General features: G+C 35.3%; 1 long non-coding RNA gene across 3 annotated transcripts in view; it reads right to left on the minus strand.

The window, feature by feature from the left end:
* Positions 1 to 26,760, minus strand: part of LOC136041949 (uncharacterized) — a 155,341-nt gene that overhangs the window by 79,912 nt on the left and 48,669 nt on the right. For all 3 annotated transcript variants that reach the window (XR_010621136.1, XR_010621137.1, XR_010621135.1), the window contains one exon: positions 1,106 to 25,405. This is a non-coding gene — a long non-coding RNA (uncharacterized LOC136041949). The remainder of the gene's footprint in view (positions 1 to 1,105; positions 25,406 to 26,760) is intronic.

Below are 26,760 nucleotides of genomic sequence, written 5' to 3' on the forward strand. Positions count from 1 at the left end.
ATGTCCCAATATATTGTGACTTATGTACCCACAAAGCCCATCCCAAAATTTTGCTGAAGCTAAAACCCATAATTTTGAATTTATAAACAAAACTTTAAGCCTGTGCAAGCAGGGACGGGGCTTTGGACCAGTGTGCAGGCATGTGCACATGTTTTTTTTTTTTTGGGGGGGGGGTCCTACAATGAAAAAATTGTAGTCATTGTTATGGCATCAGCCTTAACCTCGTAAAGAACAAAAACCTAAAATCTAAAAACGCACTAAAAAAAAATGACACGTGGATAAGAGTTGCCATTTGAAGTTTATTTAGGAATGGTGAGGTTTACCATCCGGCAAGGAAAAAAAATAACTACATTCTAGTGATTTTTTGGTTGATTTAGTGATTTTTTCTACTTCACGACAATATAAAAAATCAGTAGAAATAGTGATAAATCACTAGGGGGCGGCAACCCTGGAAATGGTAAATACAATTTCGATTAGTCTTGATGGTAAACGTCTATTGCGAAAACAAGCCTATGGCTGTTATAAGAACGATCTGAAAGCCCTTGAAAATGGTGTAGAATCGAGATGAAAACTACACCATCGGAAGCTTTATAGCCAAAAACCCCTTTAAAGAATTAAAGCCCCTCCCCAATCTTAAGGAACAAGGAAAGGTCCGCTGAGCAGCCCTGCTCCATATCTTGAGGTATGTACGAGTTCGTTTTATAACATTTTAAAATTTCCATATGATTCACCTATTTTCTTTTTTCCAATATCCTCTCTAATCTCCTGTGAAAAATGCCACCCAAAAAAAAATTAATTAAATCCAGTGTATGTTCCTGAGCTAGTGAGTTTATAATTTTCTATGCTAATAAAACATATCTGTGCTTGCAAAACGGTTGCACGTTCTATATTTGTCGAACAAAGAGATATCAGCTTCGCCAACCGATTGTAGTTAAATAATGGAGGGAGGAGGGAGCAATATCACATGCCAAAGTTTGGAATGTATAAGGTAAATTTTGGCCATATTGGTGACATTATGGGATTTCAAAGGGAGACTCATACACGAAGGCGAATTCTGGATTGTATAAGAATAAAGCGTAAGAGCAATACTTGAAATTTTACATACCTCAAGAGTTTTATCTTGTATGGTTTGTGCATAGGATAACAACATAGCATCTTCCAAAAGTCACAGAGGTCTTTCTGCTATAGTTCAAGAGACGCATCACTTTTCATCAATTTACTGAAAAAAAGTATGTTACACTTATTCATTACATTAATTATCATTCAGTAGTCATTACTAATATATTATTTATTATTCAAAGCATAGAAGCTTATAATAGTAGAATTGGTCAGCACCCATGGAGCGCTATTTTGATACAATGAATTTTTTGCTTTTGCCTTTGTATGTTTTAATTATTTTTAAGTAAGATGAAGTGTTGTTTAGTTTTTTAGGTCATTTTCTTTTTCTTCTTTTCTTTTATTCACATTATACTCCGTTTTTCATATGTATTATAACGGGTTATAAATAAATTCATTTCAATTATTTATTATTATTCCTTATTTTTAATTTCACCCAAAATGGCGAGAAATAATATTATTCATGATATATGCATGTGTTTTTTTATTATTGTAATCTATTAACCGTCTGCTATTATTTATAATTCTTGTTATTTAATCCAAAAGTTTTTAATAATTGTAATTTAATAATCTTAGATATATTATGATTAGCAGTAGACCTGCCAGATGAAATGCATAAAAAAGAAGGAAGAACATATTTCATTTTTTTCTATTATCCACCACAAAATTTGAAGTCGTAAACACCTCCCGCTCCCCAGGAACATTTCCCGAAAGTTTCAACCCCATAAACCAGCAGTGAGAAAACACAGGGTAGAAGTACTAAACTACTCATAAAATTAGTCACTATTTTAATTAAACCTGCTAAGTGTTTACATAACAAGAAATATTCGCTTGACTTCAATCTTTATGCCCTCAATTCGTGGCGTCACAAAATTGTCTTCATAGCTGAAGATTAGTAACTCGCTTGGACTTAGGGGGCCCTTGTCGATTAAATACTATGAGAGTTGACGCAACCCATCGCAACAACAGGCGGAACCAATTACTTCATTAGCCTAAGAAATTAGATAATTCCCAGTTTCCATAAGATGTCCAATACAACAAATGATAATTCCATGGAAACAACACAGATTCGTGAACTAGTAAAAAAAAAAAAAAAACAGCCCTGAGCCAAGGTAGCAGTAACCCTTGAAAGATTCTGAAACTGGTATTTTGTGACACCTCTAGCCCATCAGCCCTGCAGGAAACGTTGCTTGCCCCTATCTAGACGAACGAGGTCAGCTAAAGTAGAATTTAAAAAATTAGGTTAAGTATATTTTGAAGTTACACCCCCCTCCCCAGACGTTTTCCTGAGAAGTCTTAAACCGTTTCCTAGAATCTTACACCGTTTCAATATTTCCTCCCAATACTAACAATGTATTATGTATTTTATCTGCTGTTTTAACTAACAAGGTACAATATATTATCTATTTTATCTGTTGTTATAACTAACAAGGTGCTGACCCCCCCCCAACAAATAAAAGCTTGGTAAGTCTTTCCACCAGGAAAAATCTTGACAATTTTGGGTCATAATTTCCCGCAAGATGCTAACGATTGCTCTCCAGCCATGGCAGGGTTACATCTGATTATTGAAGGTAGTCATGGTGGTGTGGGAGGGGGGGTGTGTGAAAATAGCCATTTTAAGCTATAACATAAAAATACATACTTTCATGTTATATATCTCAGTTCTGGGTAGGGAGGCTCAAAATCATCAGCCCGCCCTTAACTACGTCACCGCTTTGGCTGAGACAAATCAATGATATCCGGTAAAACTTAATTTTTGGCAGTTTTTGCAGATGTCATTCAAAGTAAGATACAGCGAACAGGTAGCGGAATTACAGGAACAAAAAATTATAATTAGATTTCAATAATAGCCAACCAAAATATTCGAACCCTCGAATGAACCCTTGAGACAAGTAAGCTGACCAATAATATCAAAAGGTGCTTTCTCTATCGTCTAAAGATGTAGATTAACATTTTTTCGCATAAACATAACTAATTTGTTTATTCGAATTGTTTATTCCTAACATGACTGAGTGGATGTTGGGTTGTGACAATTTCAAAATGGTTTTGTATCTTTCCAAATAACAGCATTTATAAAAAGCATGTGCACAAAGAGTTTTGTATAGGGGAGGGGGTAGCCTAAACTCAACCACACTGTATGAAGCAACCAAACTCTGAATCCCACTGCTTCTAGACGGTTTTATTTTAAAAATCTATTTTCTTTGATTTATTATATTGTTTTAGCTTACATATGTATGAATGCATATACTAGAGGCCTTGCGTCGGCCCTGTAGTTTGTTGATGCAACTGGGTTCAAACTTTCGGTCCCGTATTACCAAGCTGGGGTCGGGGGCGTCGTTTGGGGGTAGGACAAGGAGGCAGTTACCCCCAATAATGTAGGAGACAAATATTATATATCCCATGCCCCTTGACTATTCAGATATGCACCCCTATTCCCCCCAATAAAAATGCTGGAAAATTTCCCCTGACTGGGGTTAAACCACTGCAGCCCCATAGAAATTTAGATTGCATGTTGCTTTAACTTATGATGAATATGAAGCCTTTCCTCCAAACATCAGGCCCAAAATCCCCTGGAAAATGAAAAATTCCAACCATATTTTTTCTCCCTCTTAATGAATTTGGAGGTGGAATTCTCATCAGATAATTTAAGTTGCTGCTGTTCATACTCCAGCTTGTTCAACATTGATTCATAAAGAGCTGTGTCAAAAGGATAATATTCTTTAAGAGCCTGTAAAATTAGTTTATTATGTTCTTGGGGTCCCTAGTAGAACCCAAAATGTTCTTGGTCTCTTGGCTTTTAGGACCCCAAAGGATTGGAACAGTCTCTTTGGATTTATAGCAATGGGTTTGGATTTCAGCTCAGGCATGATGAAAAAAAATATGTAGTAGAAAATTGCAAAAAAAAACACTTTTCCCCCTTGGATCGGTAAAAATCTAATAAAAAATATGGTACTTCCGCATTATCCAGAACACATTCAAGAATTGAAGTTAGGTTAATCATAATGAAATACATCAAAATGTAATAAGAATATAATGCTTCAATAACAAAATTATGGAAACTATAGCAAAGAATTTTGGGAAGTAGGTCGCCCAGAACACAATATATTGAATAGCTAACCTAGATCCTCTATTTAATAAATATTTAATTAAAATATACCTAAATGGTAGTTTGTTTCACCCAGACTTGGCAAATGTAACCGAATACGAGAGAAAAACCGGTTATCGCACATTCAACATAGCAAACTCCAATAAACACCAACAACAAGAAGAACAGTAGGAAAATCTTTTCGCAAGACAGTGGAATTCTACATTTGAATGAATATTTCGAACCTATGTCCAAGGGCCGTCCTCAGAAGAACACAAATAGTAAACTTCTCGAGTGTGTTCTGGATATACGGATGTACCGAAAATATTAAGACAATTTACAGAATTTACCAATTGATTAAGCTGTGTCAATAAAAAAAAAAAAATCCCTCAAACTTTCAAAAATCTACATGTTGCGATTTGATTATAGGCAACCGGGCTTTGCAGATGATAATGTACAACCTATCTAAATCGAAATTTTAGTAGTGTTCATAAAGTGTTTTGTTCTTGGGGGAACTGATATACATCTACAATACATTGTTCTGTGTTGGCCACTATTAAATAGATTTTTCCTGGTGGTTGGGCGGACACGCGATAATGATGGCCGCCTGCTAGTCCACCTTTTCCTCCCACTCGAGATGACATCACGTCTAGACATTCAATTCGAACGGCTAAAGAATCTCGGAAATAAAACTGGAGACCGCGGAAACCGGATAATCAAGAGCTAAAAAAAAAAGTCGGAAAAAGAAAATTGTGAAACGTAAACATTTGCATATTGCTTTTAGAAGGGTTAACGTCATTAATTAGTAGATCATATCTAAATGACCCAGGAATTCAATCGTCTGGGTCTAATTAACCAAGTCAAATGAAAACAAATTGTGAAGAAGAAAAAACGAGGATAATTCCAGCCAGTGGAAAAAGGAAAAATGCAGCCTATATGCAGATATTTTGGTCGAGACATCCGTTTGACCCTCCTCAGTGCAGAAAAGTAAATAAAAAGTAAAAAATTTACGGATAAAGCTCCCAAGGAGAGAATAAAACCAAAATAACCCTCGAAACCAACAACAAATTAAAATAAACAATCAATTGGTTTTTTAAGTATATTTTGTTCCTAAGACTTTTATCCGTATATTTTTTACTCTAAACTTACTTGTTTTTGCACTGAGGCCGGTTCAAGTTCTTTAATAATCAATAAAAGAAATTCACAAAACTATCAAATTAACGATCCATAGTGAGGTTAACTAGTGTGGGTTGTATACTCAATAATAATATCTCGAAAAACCAGAATAAAAAAGATGGCCCTTCAACTCTCCACATGGCAACAAAAGCAAAACGCCCAATAAATTCCAAATAATTAAATAAAAAATAAATAAAATGAGGAGCCTCCACCCAGAATTCAAGTTAAATTAATAGCTACTAGTTAAATGATTCGTTAAACTAATTTTGTCATTTTATAATACAGTTAGTTTTATTTATATATAAATAAAAACAATTTTCATTTTCGAACATATTTCCACCAAAATATCTGCCTATTTAGAATTACTTTTGTGGCTGGAATTATCCTTATTTTTTCTTCACATTTAAAAAAAAAATTGGTCCTATCTAGCCAGTGTGGTCTTGGAATTTATTTATTGAACAAGTAAAACATAATAAGAAAATTGAGCCAAATAAAACAATTAGAAAAGCTGAAGCATAAAATCCGATAAAATTGACGATTTTTTAAGCGGTTATTGTTTACAATAGCTGTTCAATATCCGATTGGTCAGTTTCGGATTAATTTTGTAAGTAAAATGGTCATTAAGAAGTTTTATCTTAACCGACCACATGGGGTGGGGAAGATATTCCGTAACTTACATCTCTGAAAACATCTATTAACACTAATTTCTTGTTTATTCTACGCCTAATTAGTTTATCTTTTATTAATATCGCGAATCACAAATGTGCTGTTAAAATCTATTATCTAAGCTGACCAAAGGGGGGGGGGGCGTAGGTAGAATTATCGGTACTTATCGGTTATATAATAAACACCATAGAGTTTCGATCGCGGATGATGCGAACATGATAGAAGAAACTGGTCAAGCAACTTATTTATACCGTCCAATTAGCTTTGGCTTCGTTGGAAAATAAATTGTAGCTATATCTTATTTAAGTATTTAGTTGGTATTTTGGTATGGTTATGTTAGTTTAGAATAATATATGCTATGTTTAACCCCCCCTAATGTTCAAATATATAGCCCAAATTTGTTTCTAAACTATTATATTTTCATCATATTTTGTTTGATTTCATTAGCATTAATCGAACTTCACTTCCCGAGTGTTTACTATATAACGGATAAGTACCGAGTTATCTATCATTGACCCTATAGTTCCCTATAATTTTCTTTAAAAATGATGAATCATTTTTCTGGTATTTTCACCCCCCCCCACCCTTCTGTTTCAGCTGAAGAATATCCTCTGATATCCTCCTGAAGCTCAAATGAATTCACACCTGTTTACAATCATTAATGAACCGAGTCAAAATCTCAAAGGGTAAAGGGATATCAGGCTATTTCCTTCGACACTTGTTAATTATATGGAACACACCCAAGAAGTGAAGTTAGGTTAATCCTAATGAAAAATACCAGAATATGACGGTAATATAATCCTTTAGAAGCAACATCATGGAAACTATGACGTTTTCAACTAAGAGTAAGGAGCAACATTCAAACTTAAAAAGAACAGGAATTTTGTTCGATCAAATGAGCCCTCTCACGGTCTTACGATCACTGGTTCGATATAATTACCCTGAAAAAAAAAAACAAAAAAAAAAACAACAAATATACACGCATCCGTGATCTTTCTTCTGGCAAAAAAAAAATGCATAATTCCGCATTTTTGTACATAGGAGCTTGAAACCTCTAAATTAGGGTTTTCTGGTATGTTGAATCTGATAGAGTGATTGTAATTGAGAGCACTTGATTTTTTGGAGGTGTTTCCCTCCTTTTTTCAAAAAATATGTAATTTTTTTTCAGGCTCGTAACTCTAGATGGGTATCATTAAATTTGATGAATTTTACAACTGTTGAATAAGTGTTAAAATTCGATTCTTTTGATGTATCAATGATTATCAAGACTCTGTTTCTTAGAATTTCGATTACTATTGAGCCACATTGCTCCTTACCTACAGTTCGTTACTACGAACTGTTTATTATGATAAACTAAGAACAAAAAGGCAGGAAAGAGAAGAGCAAAGCGCAGGTTAAACTCTTATAAAATGGCTATAGAGGGATTAGCCCCTTTAAGTAGTGGGTAAAAATTCAATGATTCCTGGAATGAGAACATTTAGTCATTTGGCTACTCTGGGGCAAAATATCAAAGATGATCAAATATCTTAGAGCGGTTCAACTGAGTTTGCCTTAAGTTGGGTTAAGTTTTAAAGAAGGCGAAGTGGGGAAGTGATTAGAACGGCCATAGGTGGCTTGTAAGATAAGCAAGGATGAAGTCTATAGCTATTCCACTCAGTCGAGGTGCGTTTTTATCTTTCAAAGTGCATAATGGAGCGACACGGTCAACTTCTTCAGACGATGAGGAGTAAAGAACGCATAGCTTCGTAATGGAGTACATCACTTCCATACCTATGAGAGAATAATCACTTTGAAGGAATTCCCTCTACTAGAGGGGGAAGACTTAAACACTTCTAAAATATACTTATTTTCAAAAATTTTTAATTGCAATTTTTTCGAGATTCAACCCATTTTTCCACTTCACTATTTAGATTATCAGTCAGCGTATTCAAGACTGTCACCAAGACCCGTCATCTATGAATGCAAGTTTTCTTGAAGTACAATAACCAGAGAGGAATAAATCTGAAGCAACAAATTAAAAAAGGGAAATAAACAATTGTCTGGAATTCTTCTCTAAGAATTATCAAATAATGGGAGCCAAAAAATTAATCGAGCTCATAAATTCGCAGTATGTTGTAAAAAAGCTAAACAAATTAAAAAGTTAAACATCTTTAAGTTAAAAATATTGTCATAAAAGGTTCCACAATAAAAAATTTTTCACTTTTGCTATTTTTCACTTTTTTTTCACTTGTATAAATTTATGTATAGCGTTTTTGGCGAATAAAGTCAAGTCAAAGCCAGCTCAAATAGCCTTATTTAATTTGCTTTTTAAAAAATATGTTGGACGCTGTTACAGAGACAGTGTTGCGAAACGGCGCAAACGAAAAATTTCCCATTATTCGTAAAATGGGAAATTTTCGAAAAAAACTCATTCGAAAAAAAACTCGCGAAAAAATCGAAGTGACGCATAGTGTATTATGAATGCCGATAAGAACTCATCTAGAGAGATACGAAAGTCACCAACTGGTACAAAAGGGTGGGGAACATATGCTTTGCTTCTGACCCAGTTTGGTTGAGATCCGATAATCCCTTCTGCTAGACGTCCTGATGGCAAAAATTTAATGATCCCTCCCTTTTCCTTTCTCACGACGTTCACATCTGGTCAGAATCCCAGAATGACAATCCCGTAAAGAACAATTAATTTTACTTCCCAAAGATATTGGTTGAAATTCTACCACCTATTCTTGTACATGTCCTAGTGACATGAATTTAGAGAGCTCCTCCGAAGTAGATGGATTGTATGTGGATGCCTATAAGCCCAACTGGGACGCTTAGTTTTGCTTCCTACAAAGTTTTATTCAAAACTGACGACCTCTTTTCTTAGATACCTTCATAAAAACAAAAGGAACTACCCTTCCTCAATGGTCGGATCATATACGAATATCCAAGAAGTGCAACCAGAGCGCTCGTCCTTACTTTTTTACCATGTTTAGCTGAAATACAGCAATTTCTTGTGGCAGATGTTCTGAATTCTGAATGTCTGATGAAAAGAATTCAGGGATCCTCTCTTTCTATCCCCCATAAAGTTGAGATAAGGTGCTGATCTCCATTCGAGATCTCCAAAAGATCTCCATCATTATTCAAGATCCCCAATAGGCATAACAGGACACTAGGTTCACTTCTGGCAAATATTGGTCTAACTCCAACAATCTATTGTTGCCCAATTACAAGAATCTAGGGACCCCTTCCCCTAACGTGGCAAGAAGAAGTTGGATTCTCTCTGGACAGCCCAAAGGCAGAGGTAGAAAACTAGCTTAGTTTCAAATTGAGTTTGGCTGAGATATGAAAAACGCTTTTGGCCGATATGGGAATGACAAGAATTTACAAACCCGACCCCTCCCTCTCCCATATCTATGAGTTGGATCACAGCCAGACTTATTTTTAGTCTATTTCTGGTTCCAAACCTTATAGATCTATACATGCGGAATTTCAGAAGATTTGATAAAAAAACAGAAACTCCATTAAAAAAAAAAATAAAAATAAACTTTGTGATTGTCAAATTTACCTTTCCAAAATTATTCCCTAGAAATCTAGAATAAAGACACAATTTTCTCTCTCAGATCTCAAAATTCGACGTTAAATGTTCTTCAAGAAGTTTAATTTTAGTAAGAGAGTTTTTGTTTATTTTTCTTTCTATTATAGAAAAATATTATTTTAGTTTTCTGAAAAATTGCTGGAAATTTTAACACTTCAGAAAAAAATTTCTTCTCTGTTTCATTATTGTTATCCGTACCGTGTCTTGTTTCCGAATTTCCATCTCCTATTCTTATAGAGCTAAACTCACAGCTGATGACGATAATAAAAAGAAGAAAAACACAAACATAAAAGCATTAACGCTGCTCCACAACAAATTACCCCCCCCCCCAAAAAAAAAGCATCCAATAAGTGAGACATCTAGCTAATAAATTCAGTTTAAAGTAGAATCCCTTGCCCACAACCCATCTTAGCATCCTTATTAAATTTTAATGTTTCCGAGTTCTTTACCTCCTCTCTCCATTTCTAGACCATTTGATTTTTCTAGCACGATTTTAATCTCATTTCTCCAATTTACATGTATATCTATTGGTCCTCTACCTTCATTCCAAAAAAAAAAACGTTTTATATAAAATGTCATTTACTTTTATTTTAAATGGTCATTTTTTGTCCTTGCGAACATATTCATTTATACACCGCCTTAAACCACCTAGCACTTGGTAATTGGTCCACTCTCAACGAAAATTTTATCATTGACTTTTTTTTTTTTTTTTTTTTTTTTTTTTTTTTTTTTTTTTTTTTTTTTTTTTTTTTTTTTTTTTTTTTTTTTTAGCGGCTATAGACCTATATCGCCATTCAAAAGATACAAATTTTGTTGTTAACGAAGCGAGTTTCAAAGGAAGTATTTCCAGGAGATTTTATGAATTTTAATTAGTTTTTAGCATTGGAATAAAACGCTATCCCTTTTTAAGGTAGAAATTTTCAAACTGGAAACATATAAATAATAATTTCAATTCATTTTTATGAATGTGCAATACGTATTACAAGATAAGAAAATATATAGTATTAATACTTTATTAACAATATAGGGTAATAATCTTGTTGGCGTTGTAGCTAGTTTACGAGGGACTATTTCTGTGAGATTGCCATAGCTTTAAAGTATTTGTCACTATTGGATTAGCATATTGTCAGGGCTGTAGCAGGTGGGGGGGGGGCAAGAGAGGATGGCTGTCCTCACGCACAGTCTGTAACAGGGTGACAAACTGATTTATTTTTTTTTTACTTATATTAAGATATTGATAGTGGGAGGGGGGCAAAACCAACATCTTCCCTAGCTACACCTCTGCATATTGTCCCATTTCCAAATTTCGATCAATATTTGTTCTGTGAACTAGACTTGTAAATGTGGATCCCAAACAAGCTGATATACGCAGATATATTCAAAGTGAAAACATCCAAATATTTATTTTGGTTTATTTTTTACTGTTAAAAAGATTTAATTTCGAAAATTATAAATGCCAGGTTGCGCTAATGCGTGGGACGATAAGACACGATGTGATTTAAGAGTACCACTTTTGGTAGAGCACTGGTGACACTAAGGTCACCTTTGGTGACCACTAAGCTCACCACTAAGGTGACTTTGGTGACACTAAGAGATATACATCAGGTCCACTAAGGATGCACCACTTGGAGTCTTGCAGGTTTAATTTTTTTTTCAAGTCTTGCTGTTAACCTTTTTAACCAATAACCTTGGAAGTACAAAAACATAAAATATTAATTTTCTCGATCAAAACAAAACTCTGATTTATATATTTTATTATTGTTTCTAACTTCGACGAGGAAGAAATAAAAGTCTGTAGTTGAACATAATGCAAAATATTGATCTTGACAAACATAAAAAGTGAGATTGCAAAGAAAGAAGTTAATGTTCTTTCTATTGATTTAATCGAAAGCACAAAAGTATTAAACAAGGAAAAGATTAAAAGCGAAAAAGGCGAATCTCCTTTTGATAGGTATGGAAAATTCCAGAATGTCAATTGGGTGAAAACAGGCAAAAAAAACTCTTATTATAGAAGAAGATGAGGTGTAAATTCGTGTGCTGTGGAATAGGATAATTCCAATGGTGGACTTGTAAAATACTTTTAAAAATATACATGGTGATCCTTATAATTTGCAATTTGACTATGTTAATGTTGCCAAATCGATTGAGTCAGTAAGACAGGAGAAAAGTTACAAAGAAGGCACACAGCTATTTACAATCATTAAATAAATAAAAAAGTTTTTTTTAACTGAAAGTAAGGAGCGACATTAAAACTTAAAACGAACAGAAATTACTTCGTATATGAAAAGAGCTGCTTCCTCATCAACGCCCCGCTCTTTACGCTAAAATTTGACTCTTTCTCTCAAATCTTCTTTTTAAATCAGTAAAAAAAACTTTAGCGTAAAGAGCGGGGCGTTGATGAGGAAGCAGCCCCTTTCATATACGAAGTAATTTCTGTTCATTTTCAGTTTTAATGTCGCTCCTTACTTTCAGTTAAAAAAAACTTGCTCTCCGCAAAGGAATAATTAAAACGAAATTTGCATTTTTTTTTTCTTTTTTTTTGCTAAATGGCTTTCTCATAATTTTGATGGAATGATTTTGAGAAAAAAAGAGCGGGGGAGGATGCCTAGTTTCCCTCCGATTTTTTGGTTAATTAAAAAGGCAACTAGAACTTTTAATTTTTTACGAATCTTTTTATTAGTAAAAGATATACGTAACTTATAAATTAGCTTACGCAAAGAACTTTTGTATTCTCATGTTTTTATTACATATATGAGGGGGTTCGTCCCCTCGTCAGTACCTCGCTCTTTACACTAAAGCTTAAATCGTTTCCCAATTCATTAAGAATAAACCCTGAATCACAAAAGCCGTAGAATAAATAGTTGAAATTACTAAAACTACTTTAGCGTAAAGATCAAGGTATTAGGAGGAGGTGAGCCCCTCATATGGGTAATAATTTCTGTTCGTTTTAAGTTTTAATGCTGCTCCTTACTTCCAGCTGAAAAAAAAACTTTTTCATATTTATTTTTTCATTTTTTTTTAATAATGCTAGTAAATCCTGCGCTCCCTTCATGAAAATTTTCTTCCCCCATGATAAATTCCTCGATGGAAAGTTCCCACAGCATATCCTCCTCTTCTCAAACCCCTCCCCCCAACCAAAAAATCCTCCTGAAAACGCCTGTACACTTCCCAATAACCATTACTATATGTAAGCGCTGGTCAAAGTTTGTAACTTGTAGCCCCTCCAACGGGGACTGTGGGGGAGTAAGTCGTCCACAAAGACATAGTTACAAGGTTTTTCGACTAGGCTGAATAAAATGGCTATCTCAAAATTTTAATCTGGTGACTTTGGGAAAATAATTAGCGTGGGAGGGGTCTAGGTGCCCTCCAATTTTTAGGTCACTTAAAGAGGGCACCAGTACTTTTCATTTCCGTTAGAATGAGCCCTCTCGCAACATTCTAGGATAACTGGGTCGATACGATAACCTCTGGAAAAAAAAACAACAAAAAAACAAACAAACAAATAAACACGCATCCGTGATCTGCCTTCTGGCAAAAATACAAAATTCCATATTTTTGTAGATAAGAGCTTGAAACTTAGCGTTTCTCTGATACGCTGAATCTGATGATGTGATTTTCGTTAAGATTCTATGACTATTAGGGGGTGTTTCCCCCTATTTTCTAAAATATCGAAAATTTTCTCAGGCTCGTAACTTTTGATGGGTAAGACTAAACTTGATGACTTAAGACTAAACTTATATATTTAAAATCAGCATAAAAATCCAATTCTTTTGATGTATCTATTGGTATCAAAATTCAATTTTTAAGAGTTTCGGTCATTAATGACCGGGGTCGCTCCTTACCTGAAGTTCGTTACCACGTACTGTTTGATGCCAAATAAATATATTAAAGGAATTAGTGCCTTGTACGAGAATGTTATTGCTGTGGTTCCAATTTTTAGAGTTTTGACTACTATTGAGCCGGGTCACTCCTTACTACAGTTCTTTACCAGGAACTGTTTGAAAACAGATTTCAAAGAAAAACAATTGCCAAATCTTTTTGTTACTTTAAGCATTGAAATTTATGTTAGGAAAAATTTCTTAGAAGATAAGAACGATAGGTTTCTGTGAGCCTCTCCTCATGAAATTATGAGGCGTTTAAAATTTTCCTAAAATTTATTGCACTATTTATATTAGTCTGGGTTATATTAAATATATTCTCGATCCCTTACCCCTTCTCCCGGCTAACTCCCTGCATATGTGCCTGATATATAACTTTTTACTTTTTGGGGGAAGGAGGCAACAACTAAAAAAATTAGAAAATGGGCAAATCGTATGCAAATTATTAGAGATTGTAAGAAAATAATGAAACACCGCTTTTGGGGGAGCTCTAACAAAAAGGCGTTTCCCATGTTTACGTACATATATGGATGTAATATATTAAGGGTTAACATTGGCACATGGCCCAAAACTTGGACTGTATTGACACTAAAATGAGCATTGTGTTATAGCGAACACACTGTTGTTCATGATATGAGTAAAATCGGTATTAAATCGGTTAAAATCGGTTTCTTTGTCCATGTTAGGTATTTAATATAATGCGTTCTGGCCGGCCTGCTTTTCATATTTCTCTGTTGTAGTTCCCAGAATTTTGTTACTAAAGTATAACATTTCCATCATATTTCATTAGGGTTAACCTAACTTCACTTCAAGAGTGTGAGCACTATAACACATAAGTACCCTAAAATGTCCAAGTCGAATTGATAGAGTTCTTTGGCTTGGCTCCTGATTGGCACAGTTAACCCTGTAACTACCAAGGACATCAAACTGAAAAGTGTTTGCCTCTTAGGCCATCTTAGGTATATTTATACCTGCAAACCATGATACGCTGAGATTTTTTTTCGTTATTACAAAATTATGAAGTTTTTAGGACAGTATCACATTGTCGTCAGAATTGTCACATTAAAGGATGTAAAATAATCAGCAAAACTGATTAGTAAATTTTGACAGTGCTTTTCCTCATTATGAATTGAAGCATTAACAATCTGTTGATTACCAAAGTCCGCTACAGATTCAAAGGAGAGCTATACTTTATTAAGCTATTTCGTGCCAAATGTTTTTGCAGTATTTTTACTTATTTTTTGTTTTGCCCATAGTTCTTCTTTTTCTATAATTCAACGCTTGCTACTACCAAAACTGAGTAAATAAAGGTCTTATACGTTAAAAAATCGTTAAAATTGAATTCCTGAAACTTCATAAATATATAGTACTGTAAGTTTCTACTGAACCAGTTCAAACAGTTGGACTGCATTTGCACTGTCCTTGGTACTTTCATATACAGGAGAGCCATCGACAAGTGCTGGATTTGATTAACATGGGGTTAAAAAGACGTGTTCCCTCCCCACTTACCTCTCGTTGTCAAAATCTGCACACGATCCTGCAATTACATCCCCTCCCCCCTTCGTAGTCGCCGAGGCTCGCGGTTCGTATCTCCGCCCCCATAGACGGCCCGATATCCATCTATAACAATAAAAAAAGCTTTTCCCAGACATGTCGAAGGTACGGCTCATAATGCATACTGAATCAGAGAGAAAAAACAAATTTGATCTTCAAGTGGAATTGAATACTTGGAATTCCGGGCGGGCCCGCTAATCCCCAATTTCCCTTCTGCTGCAGCAGGTGTATACTCTGCATAAAAACAAAAGTAGAATAAATTAATGCCAGGCTAATATCAGACACTCATAACAAATGCATGTTTTATACAATGTTGCGGGATAGCCTCCAGGTTTAAGAAAATCGGCGATCAGAGACTAATACAACGAAATAATTGTTCATAAAATTCCATTATAATTTTACAACATTCTATCATTTGATGTGATATCATTTAGCGAAGACACAACGAAGCTAGATCAGGCAAGTACACAAGATATTTTCTTGGGGGGGAATAAAAAAGTCCCCATGAAGTCACACTTTATTGGGTATTTTCAGCAAGAAATACCCAGAAATTCAAGAAATTTTAGGATTTATGCGGAGGAGACTTGAAACCCCCTACGTACTCCCTGAGCTGGATATAATAAGTGTTTCAACGTCTTGGTGTTCAGCTTGCACGAAGGTAAAACAACCCTAATTCGGAATTCTGGTAATATTTTCCATAGCCTGATTTTATTTGTCACATAAGTTGTTTGTTCTTGTGTTGTTTTTTTTTTCAAATTTACACCCACCAGCCGTTCGCCATAATACATTAAAAATGTAGGGGCCTGATACTATTTTAACTTTTTTATATTTATGGTCTTAATGCCACTTCTGTAACGGTATCTGGGGTAATCTACCCCAAGAATTTGAACCAATGCCAATATTCTAAATTTTCTCATATATATATATATATATATATATATATATATATATATATATATATATATATATATATATATATATATATATATATTGCACTGACAAACACAAGCAAGGACAGAAAAATGACTTCAGTTAAAATTATTAAATTAATTAGGTTGGTAGTGGTGTATCCAGAAGTGTGTAGGCCGTACAGGGCGACCATTAAACGGGAAGTATATTACTTTCTTAAGATTTTAGTCGAAAAAATCTACCTTTTCATGTTCTTTTTTTTTCATTTAAATATTTAAATTTGCTTTGAGACATGAAATCAGCTCAGCAATTCCAACAGATATGATAACCATTCTCTTACTGTGCAGTTACTTGTGATTCAGTGTGGCAAGATGCATTTGGGCTTGGCAATTCTAACAGATACGGTAACCATTCTAGTAGTGTGGCCACTCGTTTACTTAGTGTGGCCAGATGGGGCGCATTTGGGCTTTGCAATTCCAATAGTCATGATAATTAATTTAGTGAAATTTCACTGTCAATAAAAAGGTATCATCCCTATTTTGAACTGTTTTACTTTCGTCATGGAAAGGCAGTGTGGTCTTTGAAGTTACCTACGTCGAGTATATGGGGATAATGTGACCAAGGAGGTGTCTAAATATATTAACACCCATTTTTTTTATATTTCACTGTCAATAAAAAGGTATCATCCCTATTTTGAACTGTTTTACTTTGGTATTGCGTAGCAACTCGTGACTCAGTGCGGGCAGATGGGGCATATTTGAGCTTTCCAATTACAACACAAATGATAACCATCCTGGCATCATATAGCCACTTGTGACTTCGTGTGGGTAGATAGGACATATTTAGGCTCGGCAATTCCAAAAGTCACGATAACAATCATTGTATTGAATGGCCACGCCAGAGGCACTTGTGCTTGGCAATTCCACCAGAAAACTTTTAATTTTTACGTTTCAGGTTGTACAAAATACTCTCTTGTGGGAATTTGGTCGACATAGAGGGCAGTCAAATTCAACTACGCCAACTGCTGAAGGAACTCCAATTTAACTTCTTTTTTTTCATAAGAACCAAGTTCGTAAATAGAATGAGGCCTAAAGCATTATAAATAAATAGACGACAAAATTCCCCCAAGAAGGGTGATATGCACCTGGAAGTTTCTGCTTGAGAGTGCATATACAATTTTGAAGCATTGATGAACAAAGTGTATCCAGGATTTCTGTTCAGAGAGGAAGGGAGGGTATTTTTTCAGGGGGAGTGGGTTGGTTTACAAAAATACTAACAAACACATCAAAAATTCATTTATATGCATTTTTGTTACTTTTTTATGAGTCGGACAAAATTTCAACAGGAGGAGAGGTTCAAACCCAGTACCCCCTATAAACCTGTTGTGTATGCTGAAGACGAAGAAAAAATCTCATTATTGTATACGGTGACGAGAGATTGAGAACTTTGTGCTTCAAAATACCGTTGTTTTTTTTTTTTTTTTATCAACGTAAGGCTTAGTTCGACAGAGCACAAATATTGCTTCGCCTAACGAAAATTGCTTCGTCGGGCCATAAAAAGGGCATCGCGCCACGCTTCCACTTGAAGTATGAAAAAAATCGTTTGGCAAGCTGATATTTAAAATAAAAGAGAATGGATGTTGAAAAATTAAAATGAAGCATTAGATTATATCATGTATTGTATGACATGCGCATCAAAGAATACTAGGACACATGAATCAAACAAATGCATGGAAGGAGGTGGCAAAAACGTTTGGTATTTTTTTTTTCAATCTTTTAAATGAGTAGCCTAGCTCTTAATAAATAAATAAATAAGAAAATATCACAAGCTATTTGCTGACAATCACCAGTTCCCTATGTTTACATTAGTATATATTATAGGCTTACGTCTGGTCAATAGAATGTCCGTAATATAATACAGATCCATCAATTAAACCTGAAATAATTAATATAAACTGCTCATTCTTATATAAAAGAATCAAGATTTTTTTTTGTCAGTACCAAATATACATGACTTATGCAAGATAATTTGTTTTGTTTTTTTTTTTTTGTATCTCAAGTCTGATGAGATTATGCATCATTTTATACTGATAAGTTTTTTTTCTTTTTTAGTTTGTTCTACAGAACAAAAAAATATCACAAGCTATTTACTTGTATGTAAAGTAAGCAAAATAAAGCATGGAACTTGGAAATGCTTGCCTTCCCTTAAGTCAAGACAAGACTAAACAAGACAAGCAACATCTAGGACATTGTTTCTCAAATGGCCAAGGGCGTCAATCAAGGATTGATTTTGAAAACACCTATTTATTTAGTATTTTCATTGAAAATACCTTTTTGCGGTATTTTCACTGAGAAAAAGACAACAAAAATACCCCCCTCCCAACCTTTCCATGAGTTGACACTTCTGAATAAGGGGAGTGGTTATTCGAGAAAGGTTGGTGGAAAATTTTAAAGTTTATGTGCATAAGAAACATTTGTGTATTAGTTAAGATATTTCCACCCACTGTACATATCAATGCAAAAAAAAAACTTAAAAAAAAAACTATAAGGATTTTTCAATCAATCAGACCCGAATGGGGTGGAGGGAGGTCGTAAGGAAGGATTTCAGGGAAATTTGAACTTATAAGGAAAGTGCAAAGAGGTTTAAATAATTTCTGAGACCACATTGGCTAATCATGGCAAAACACAAAATCGCGAAGAAAAGAAGAACGAGACAATAAACAGCCAGTGAAAACTGGCTGTTTATTGTCCTCGTTCTTCTTTTCATTGCGATTTTGTGTTTTATAAAGAGGTTTTAAATAGATTGGGACGGAGGAGGATCATGCATAGCTGTGTTGGCCTCGGGAGGCTTGATGCTGCAATGAGTTGTAAGTAGTCGCAGTAGCAGTAACCAATTGCCTAATTAGCTAATTAATTAGATAATTAGGCTTAAACTCAAACTGCAAGTTATTATATGGGGGTTGTGAGTCTCTGACTTAATTTTCTTTTACCCTTTTTTGGGGAGTGGGGTCACAATACTAAATAGGCGAAGAAAGGATAGAGGGCTGCCCACTCTCTGTTACCTAGCATATAGCTAGGACCACAATGCGTTCCACGATGCGTGGCACATTTCTATCACACCTCTTCACGCCTCGCGTGAAGAGGTGTTTTTGAAGTAAATTCAATGGGAGAACACAGAATCAAATGGCGCAAAACACTCCTACAGTTAAATTATGATGATGATTGAAGCATCCTAAATGAAAATATTAGCAAAGTGAATAAATTTTAAGAGGCATTGTGAGCTAAGGATGCAAGGTGCTTAATTTGAAAATTAAGAACAAGGCTCGATTTACACCATTCATGGTATGCTCCTGCCATGTGTGGCATGTGCCATCTGGAGTAGACGATTTTTACCGTGCAGTTCTCAAGGGGACGGCGACTTCTATAAATTCCAGCACACCAGGTGGCGCTTACCGAGTGTGGCGAAAGTTTGCCACGAGTGGCAGTATTGTTCTTATAGTTCAGTATAAGTGTTATTGGGACTGTGCCACTGGTGGCCGAACTTTGCAAAAAACGTGGCGCACCGAGATGTACACCAGGTGGCGGAAAGGGGGCGAAACACTCCGCAATCCCTTGAATATGCAGCACTAGGATGAAATCGCATCCTCAAATATTTGCAAATCTTAAAAAAAAGGAATCTACTACACCAATACTCCCAGAAGTCGAATTAGAAATCCCTATTCATCAAGAAAGGGTTGAAGCTATCGGATAGCATTGTTCTATTTAAAAAATACACACAATAGAGTGGTCGAAGCATTCACTTTTGTTTTCCTACTCAAACAACCCTCAAAAAAACCCCTTCTTATAAACTCGAGCTACAAATGGATAATCAGGTATTGAAATTTCTAGCAACAGCTATTGAAAGTTTACAAAAAAAGCTAACCGCTTAAAGAAAGAGCGAAAACAAACAACCAAACAAGAAAAGAAACAAACAAAAAATACAGACAGTACTGTCGGTTGGTTTCGAAAGATCGTTTTTTTCCGCGAATTAATATATAAAAAAACAAGTTTTTTAACTGAAAGTAAGGAGCGACATTAAAACTTAAATCGAACAGAAATTACTCCGTGCATTAAAGGGGCTGTTCTCTCCTAAACTTCCCGCTCTTTACGGTAAAGTTTGACTCTTTCTCTCAATTCTACTTTATAAAACAGTAAATAACTTTAACGTAAAGAGCGGGACGTTGACGGGGGAACAGCCCCTTTAATGCACGGAGTAATTTCTGTTCGTTTTAAGTTTTAATGTCGCTCCTTACTTTCAGTTAAAAACTTGTTTTTTTTATTTAATTTCTGAACGTTTTTGAATTAATGCATGTTTGATTTTGGCTCTCCGCAAATAAATAATTAAAACGGAATTTGCGTATTAATTTTTTGCTTTTGCTAAATGGCTTTCTCTTAGTTTTGATCAGACGATTTTGAGAAAAAGGGTGGGGAGGAGGCCTAGATGCCCTACAATTTTTCAGTTACTTAAAAAGACAACTAGAATTTTTAATTTTTAACGAACGTTTTTATTAGTAAAAACTATACGCAACTTACAAATTAACTTACGTAACGAACTTCTATATTCGTATATTTTTATTATGTATATGAGGGGGTTTGCCCCCTCGTTAATACCTCGATCTTTACACTAAAGCTTTAATTTTGTCCCAATTCTTTAGGATTGACCCATGAATCACACAGGCTGAAGAATAAATAGTTGAAATTACTAAAAATACTTTAGCATAAAGAGCGAGGTGTTTAGGAAGAGATAAACCCCCCATATGCGTAATAATCTCTGTTCGTTTTAAGCTTTAATGCTAGTCCTTACTTTCAGTGGAAAAAACCTTTTCATATTTATTTTTCCATTTTTTTTTTTAAATAGTGCTAGAAAATCCTGCGGCCCCTTTATGGAATTTTTTTTCTCCCATGACAAATTCCTCAACGGAAAGATCCTTCTACGTAGCCCCCTCCCCTAAAACCCTTTCCCCAACCAAAAAATCCCCCTGAAAAGGTCTGTACACTTCCAAATAACCATTACTGTATGTAAACGCTGGGACTTGGGAAAAAATGAGCGTGGTAGGGGGCCTAGGTGCCCTCGAATTTTTTAGTCACTTAAAAAGGGCACTAGAACTTTTAATTTTCGTTAGAATGAACCCTCCCGTGACATTCTAGGGCCACTTGATCGATAGAATCACCCCTGGAAACAAAAAACAAAAAAAAACAAATAAACAAATAAACACGCATGTTGAAGTTCCACATTTTTGTAGATAGGAGCTTGAAACTTCTACAATAGGATTCTTTAATATGCCGAATGCGATGGTTTGATTTTCGTTAAGATCCTATAACTTTTAGGGGGTGTGTTCCCCTATTTTCGAAAACAAGGCAAATTTTCTCAGGCTCGTAACTTTTGATCAGTAAGGTTAAATTTAATGAAACTTATATATTTAAAATCAGCATGAAAAATCTGATTCTTTTGATGTATCTATTAGTATCAAAATTCCGTTTTTTAGAGTTTCGTTTACTATTGAGCGGGGTCGCTCCTTACTACAGTTCGTTACCACGAACTGATTGACCATCTAGGGCCAAACAAAAAGCAGGTCCTCTCCGAATGAGGTGAATTGAGGGCGTAGGGAAGAATTTAAGGGAAAAAAGAACTTTTTGGGAGAGTGTAAAGAGGAAGGCCTTAAATGGATGGAAAACGGGGAGGAGTGTGTGTAGCTGTGTTGGCCTCACCCAGTTTGGTGCTGCAGTGAGTTATTATTATTATTATTATTAGCTGTAATATTATATTGTAAAAGGTGCTTAGTATTTTCATCAGCAGGTAGTAAAAGTGGCTTTGAAAGTTATACTTATTAAACAGTTCATGGTCATGTACTGTAAGTAAGGAGCGACACGGTTCAATAGTAACCAAACTCAAAAAAAGGAATTTCTAAATCAATGGATATATAAAAGGAATCAGTTTATTATGCTGATACCAAATATATAAAATTCATTAAACTTAGTGTTACCCATAAAAAGGCTACGAACATGAGATAATTTAACTGATTTTCGAAAAGGGGGAACCACCCCTAAAAATCAAGAATTTTCATGAAAACCGCACCATCACATTCACTGTATCAGAGAGCCCTGCTGTTAAGGTTTCAAGCTCCTATCTAAAAAAAAAAACTGGAATTTTATATTGTTTGCAAGAAGAAAGATCACGGATGCGTATTTACTTTTTTTCCAGGGGTGATCGTATCAAACCAATTGTCTTAGAACATCAGGTGAGTGCTTATTTTGAAGAGAATTAAAAGTTCTAGTGCCCTTTTCAAGTGATCAAAAAGATTGGAGGGCAGCTAGTCCCCCTATCACACCTTCTTTGCCAGATCTTTTTGCCAAAAAGCGTTCGATCAAAATTTTGAGATTCTGTTGAGCCGAGCCATTTGTTCAGCCATTTCTGTTGAGCCATTTTGTTCAGCTGAGTTGAAAGTTTTCAAAACTATGCCTATGAAGATAATATGACCCTCCCAGCTATTGAGGATAGGTTTTTAAGTTACAAAATATGCCCATTGTTTATACATAGTAGTTGTTATTGGGAAGTAAATTGACATTTTTTGGAGGGGGGATTTTGTGCTTACGGTGTTTCGCAAGCACAAAATCCAGAAGGTGTCATCAGTGGCCTGGAGAAATTAAAGTAAAAGTAAGATTACACCAAGTTCAATCTTGAGTTCACAAAAAAAGTGTAACGACAAAATCCGACAACCAGAAAGAGGCGTCACGAAAAAAATTGATTTATTGCAGAATTGACTTATGTACAACGCAAGACCTTATTTTGGGCGAAAAGGGTTTATTCGACTTTTCTTTTTGTTTTTACAGAAATTTGTACGAAGAACATATAAAAAATGGCAAAAACAATAGAATATTGAGAACGCGGAAGGGACTGGGGCACGTTCTCAAGTTAAAAAAAAAATCGTAGAAGCGATCTAAAAATCGTATATATATACCCGGGTATATCGTATATATTCGTATATATCGCATAGTTTAAAAAAATCGTAGACGCAAAAAAAACCTATCCGTAAATAATGGAAATAATCTTTATAGGAGCAGAAAACAAATCATTCATGACAAGGAGCGATTTTTATATATACTCAGTTTATAGAAACCGAGTTTTTTTTTAGTTTTTTAATGTATTGTAAGTAGGGATAGAAACGGAAACTAAAAACGGGAATTTTGACAACGATATATACATCAAACGAATTCATATTTTATGCTATTCTGAAATCTTCAAAAAAGGTTTAAGGCCTTCATTCTCATTCTATGGAAGGCTTTCAGATCAATAGGGAGGGGGATTAAATTCAGCCTCCTTTCATATAGAGGAATTTATTTGGAATAAGTTTGCAATTTAGGTCAAATAAATACACGATGAGCCATTTTATTATGAGAGTAGTGTTACACGAGGGGTAAACTTTACCGCAAAGATTGGAAGGTTGAAGGGGGCAGTAGCTTCCACGTATGACAGCCTTAAACATGGTACTAAAAACATGCATAAATATAACATACAAAACACTGTTTTTTATGTCAAAATGAAGATTGACTTTAAAAAGGATGGAAATCATTCCATATATAAAGGAAGCTACCACCCTGTCCACCTCCTCTTCATCCACCCTTACGGCAAAGTTTGATTATTTTTTTCTACCTCAGTGCTTCAAGAATAGAACATTAACATTTCTTTTTCTTTTAATGAAACTAAATAGCAAAATTAAACCAGAAAACGGAGAAAAATTATCCTGTGTATAAGTCTGGCTGTGGCAGCCTCGAACCCCACTCTTTTCAATAAAATTTAACTAAAGTTTTTAAAATGGTAATATCTTTTAGAATGCAACACATATGTTCAGTTGATAATTAAAGAGGATGGTAATTATTCCATATACGAAGGAAGCTACCACCCTGCCCACCTTCTCTCCATCCACCTTTACGGCACAATTTTTTTTTTTTTTTTTTTTTTTTTTTTTTTTTTTTTTTTTTTTTTTTTTTTTGTTCTTATCTCAATGCTTAAAGAATAAAATATTAACGTTTCTTTTTCTTTTTAATGAAACTTAATAGCAAAGTTAAACCGAAAAACATAGAAAAAATATTCTATGCATAAGTCTGGCTGCGGCACCCTCAGACCCCGCTCTTTTCACTGAAATTTAACTAAAGTTTTTAAAATGGTAATAGTATTAAAATGCAACAAATATATTCATCTGATGATTGCAGGCGCTCGATTTACCGATCGCCTTTCAACACAAATGAAATGAGAAATGTATAGTTTAAAGTAAAAGAAAAATTGATTCCTTTGTGGCTCATCAAAACGGCTCAAAAGTATGGCCGCATCCAGGAGGGGGGAGGTATCCAATTCTTAAACAAATTTTTGAACAAAGAAACCTAGATATTCACTAATCTCTTTTGTAACCCCTCGCCGATTTATTTTTTTCTTTTTTTTTCAAAAATTATTTTTCTTATATGCATTTCCACATTTTTTGCAATAGAAAGAAAACAATATCAAAACAAACATATAGGCTACGATTAAAAAAGATATAATTAATGAAAACAATGCGCCTTATATACATTTAAAAAGCATTTAAATAAGTAGTAAAAAAAAAAAATGTGTAACATTGTATCACTGCTCTTGTGTAGGACGTTCATTCTTAAAGCTTTGAGGTTAGAGTTTAAACTGTGACATAAAGAGAAAGGGATTGTATGTGATATGCGCCATAAGCTCAACTCCTCGAATGGGGATGTTTAAAAGTAAACTTTAAACCCTGAAGTTTAACCTTTCTGCAACAATCCCAAGAAAGAAAATACACATTTAGATGTATTTCCTTTAAGATGTTTTTTTAGAATATGAGGGTGGTAGCTAAACCCATAGAGCTCCCACTCTTTATACTAAAGTTTAATTTTCTATCACGAGCCTTCAATATTTAAGCCAGCATTTTTGGTCAAAAACAACCGAATCCTTTGTAGCCTATTAGTTGTTACTCGCTCAGCACTCATATAATAAATAAATATTTCTCCAACTGAAGGGAAATAAAAGTTAAAAGGTAAAGGATACAGCACTAGACCATTAAATCCAAACCGGCGATGCTGATCCCCATTTCAAGGCCCTACAGTCACTAAGTATAACGGGGTGTTAGGGACCAGCCATCCTGTTCTATCGCGCACCCTTCCTGCTTACCTTCTTCAGATTTCTCCAAGTACCAATTTAGAGGTGTCTCGACTCTAGCTGAGCTTACAGAGTCACGCCATTGACCCCGTCCCAAGCCTAATAAGCGACCACACCAGGAATCAAACCACCGCTCTTTGGACTCTTCGTTCCATATCCAGCACACCGACCTCTCGGCTAGGACGACATTGATGAGGGGAAGTTAAGAGATGAATTGCATTTTCACCCCTACTATGACCTACAGACAGTCATCTGAAAATTAAATTTGGGTCAAAGGTCGTACTTTGTGGGGCTATAAGTACTCCTCTCACGTCAAACAAGAACCTCTAAGCCCCCCCCCAGCACTTATTGTGTAATCTATGCATTATCGTATGCACAAAAAGTCAGCAACATATGGCCTGCAGGTCACCGGGTGATTTTCACTTACTCATTTCAAATGACTCACTTTAGTTAAAAAAAAGCATAATACATAAAATGAATTATAAAACATAAACATGAAACAAATATCCGGATGGGAAAAAACTGAAAGCAGATACTAACAACAACGTTTTAGTTCGATGAAAGGCTACGTTAACGACAACAAGCCAAATTCTATCATTATTTGGCGCGCGGCGTGTGTCCTTCGCTCAGCTGCTGATTTTGTTCTGTAGCAAAAACATAGTGGTACAGTAATACTTAACTATCTTGACTCAAGGCTCCTGCCGTATGATATGTGAGGCAGAGAGTGTAGCAGCTTTGCTCCTCCAGTTGGACTGATCTGATGCTATAAGAGGTTCTCTCAGTAGCAATGTCGGCCATGTTGAAAAACTCTGTAAGCCGTCCTTCAACCTGGTCCGAGGCCTGCACTTCGGGCGCAACCAGACATGGGATGTGGAGTCGAAGTCGTATATAATTCTAGCAGAGGTTGCGGTGGCAATCGAAGGAGATACCCAAACCATCGAAGGGTTCACTGTGCAATTTGAGTTGAGAGTGGCACTTTCGTCACTCACCAAACCGTCCGATTGGAGCCCTTCAAATAAATAGAGTTGCTTCGTCTGGTAGGTGTCTATCTTGCTCAAGATGGTGGATTTGAGGGGCCATGTCTCAGCCGCGTAGAGCAGGACTGAGCTCACGGATGAGTTATATATGCACATCTTCGTGCGCCTAGAAATATGGAGCGATCTCCAAATGGCATTAAGTCTCCTGTCGACAGAGGAAGCTTTCGTGACCCGACCACCCAGTTTCACGTCCACCGAACCATCGTTCATAGTCATGGAGCCATGAATTTTGCGTGGCCTAACCAGGCCTGGAGGTTCGACTGTCATTAAGGGTTTTTTTGCAAATTTACTTTAAGCTCGACTTTTGCAGCTTCAAGTCCGTAAAATAATGCAGATAAATAATCATTATGCAGTTATCTAAGCGAAATAATTGTTATTATTTTAAAAAGGGATATTACCATAGACAAACAAAAGCAAAAATGAGATAATTTCAAGATGCCACAGAAAATTAGGGAGGCATAGAAAAAGCTGACAGACTGAGATCTAGGCTACTGTCGGTACGGATGCATTTATCTGAATACAACGCTAAACCTGTATTGGATTTGGAAAAAACTTCTTCAAGAGTTCTGT

This window comes from Artemia franciscana, unplaced genomic scaffold, assembly GCF_032884065.1.
Source record: "Artemia franciscana unplaced genomic scaffold, ASM3288406v1 PGA_scaffold_52, whole genome shotgun sequence".
NCBI lineage: Eukaryota > Metazoa > Arthropoda > Branchiopoda > Anostraca > Artemiidae > Artemia > Artemia franciscana.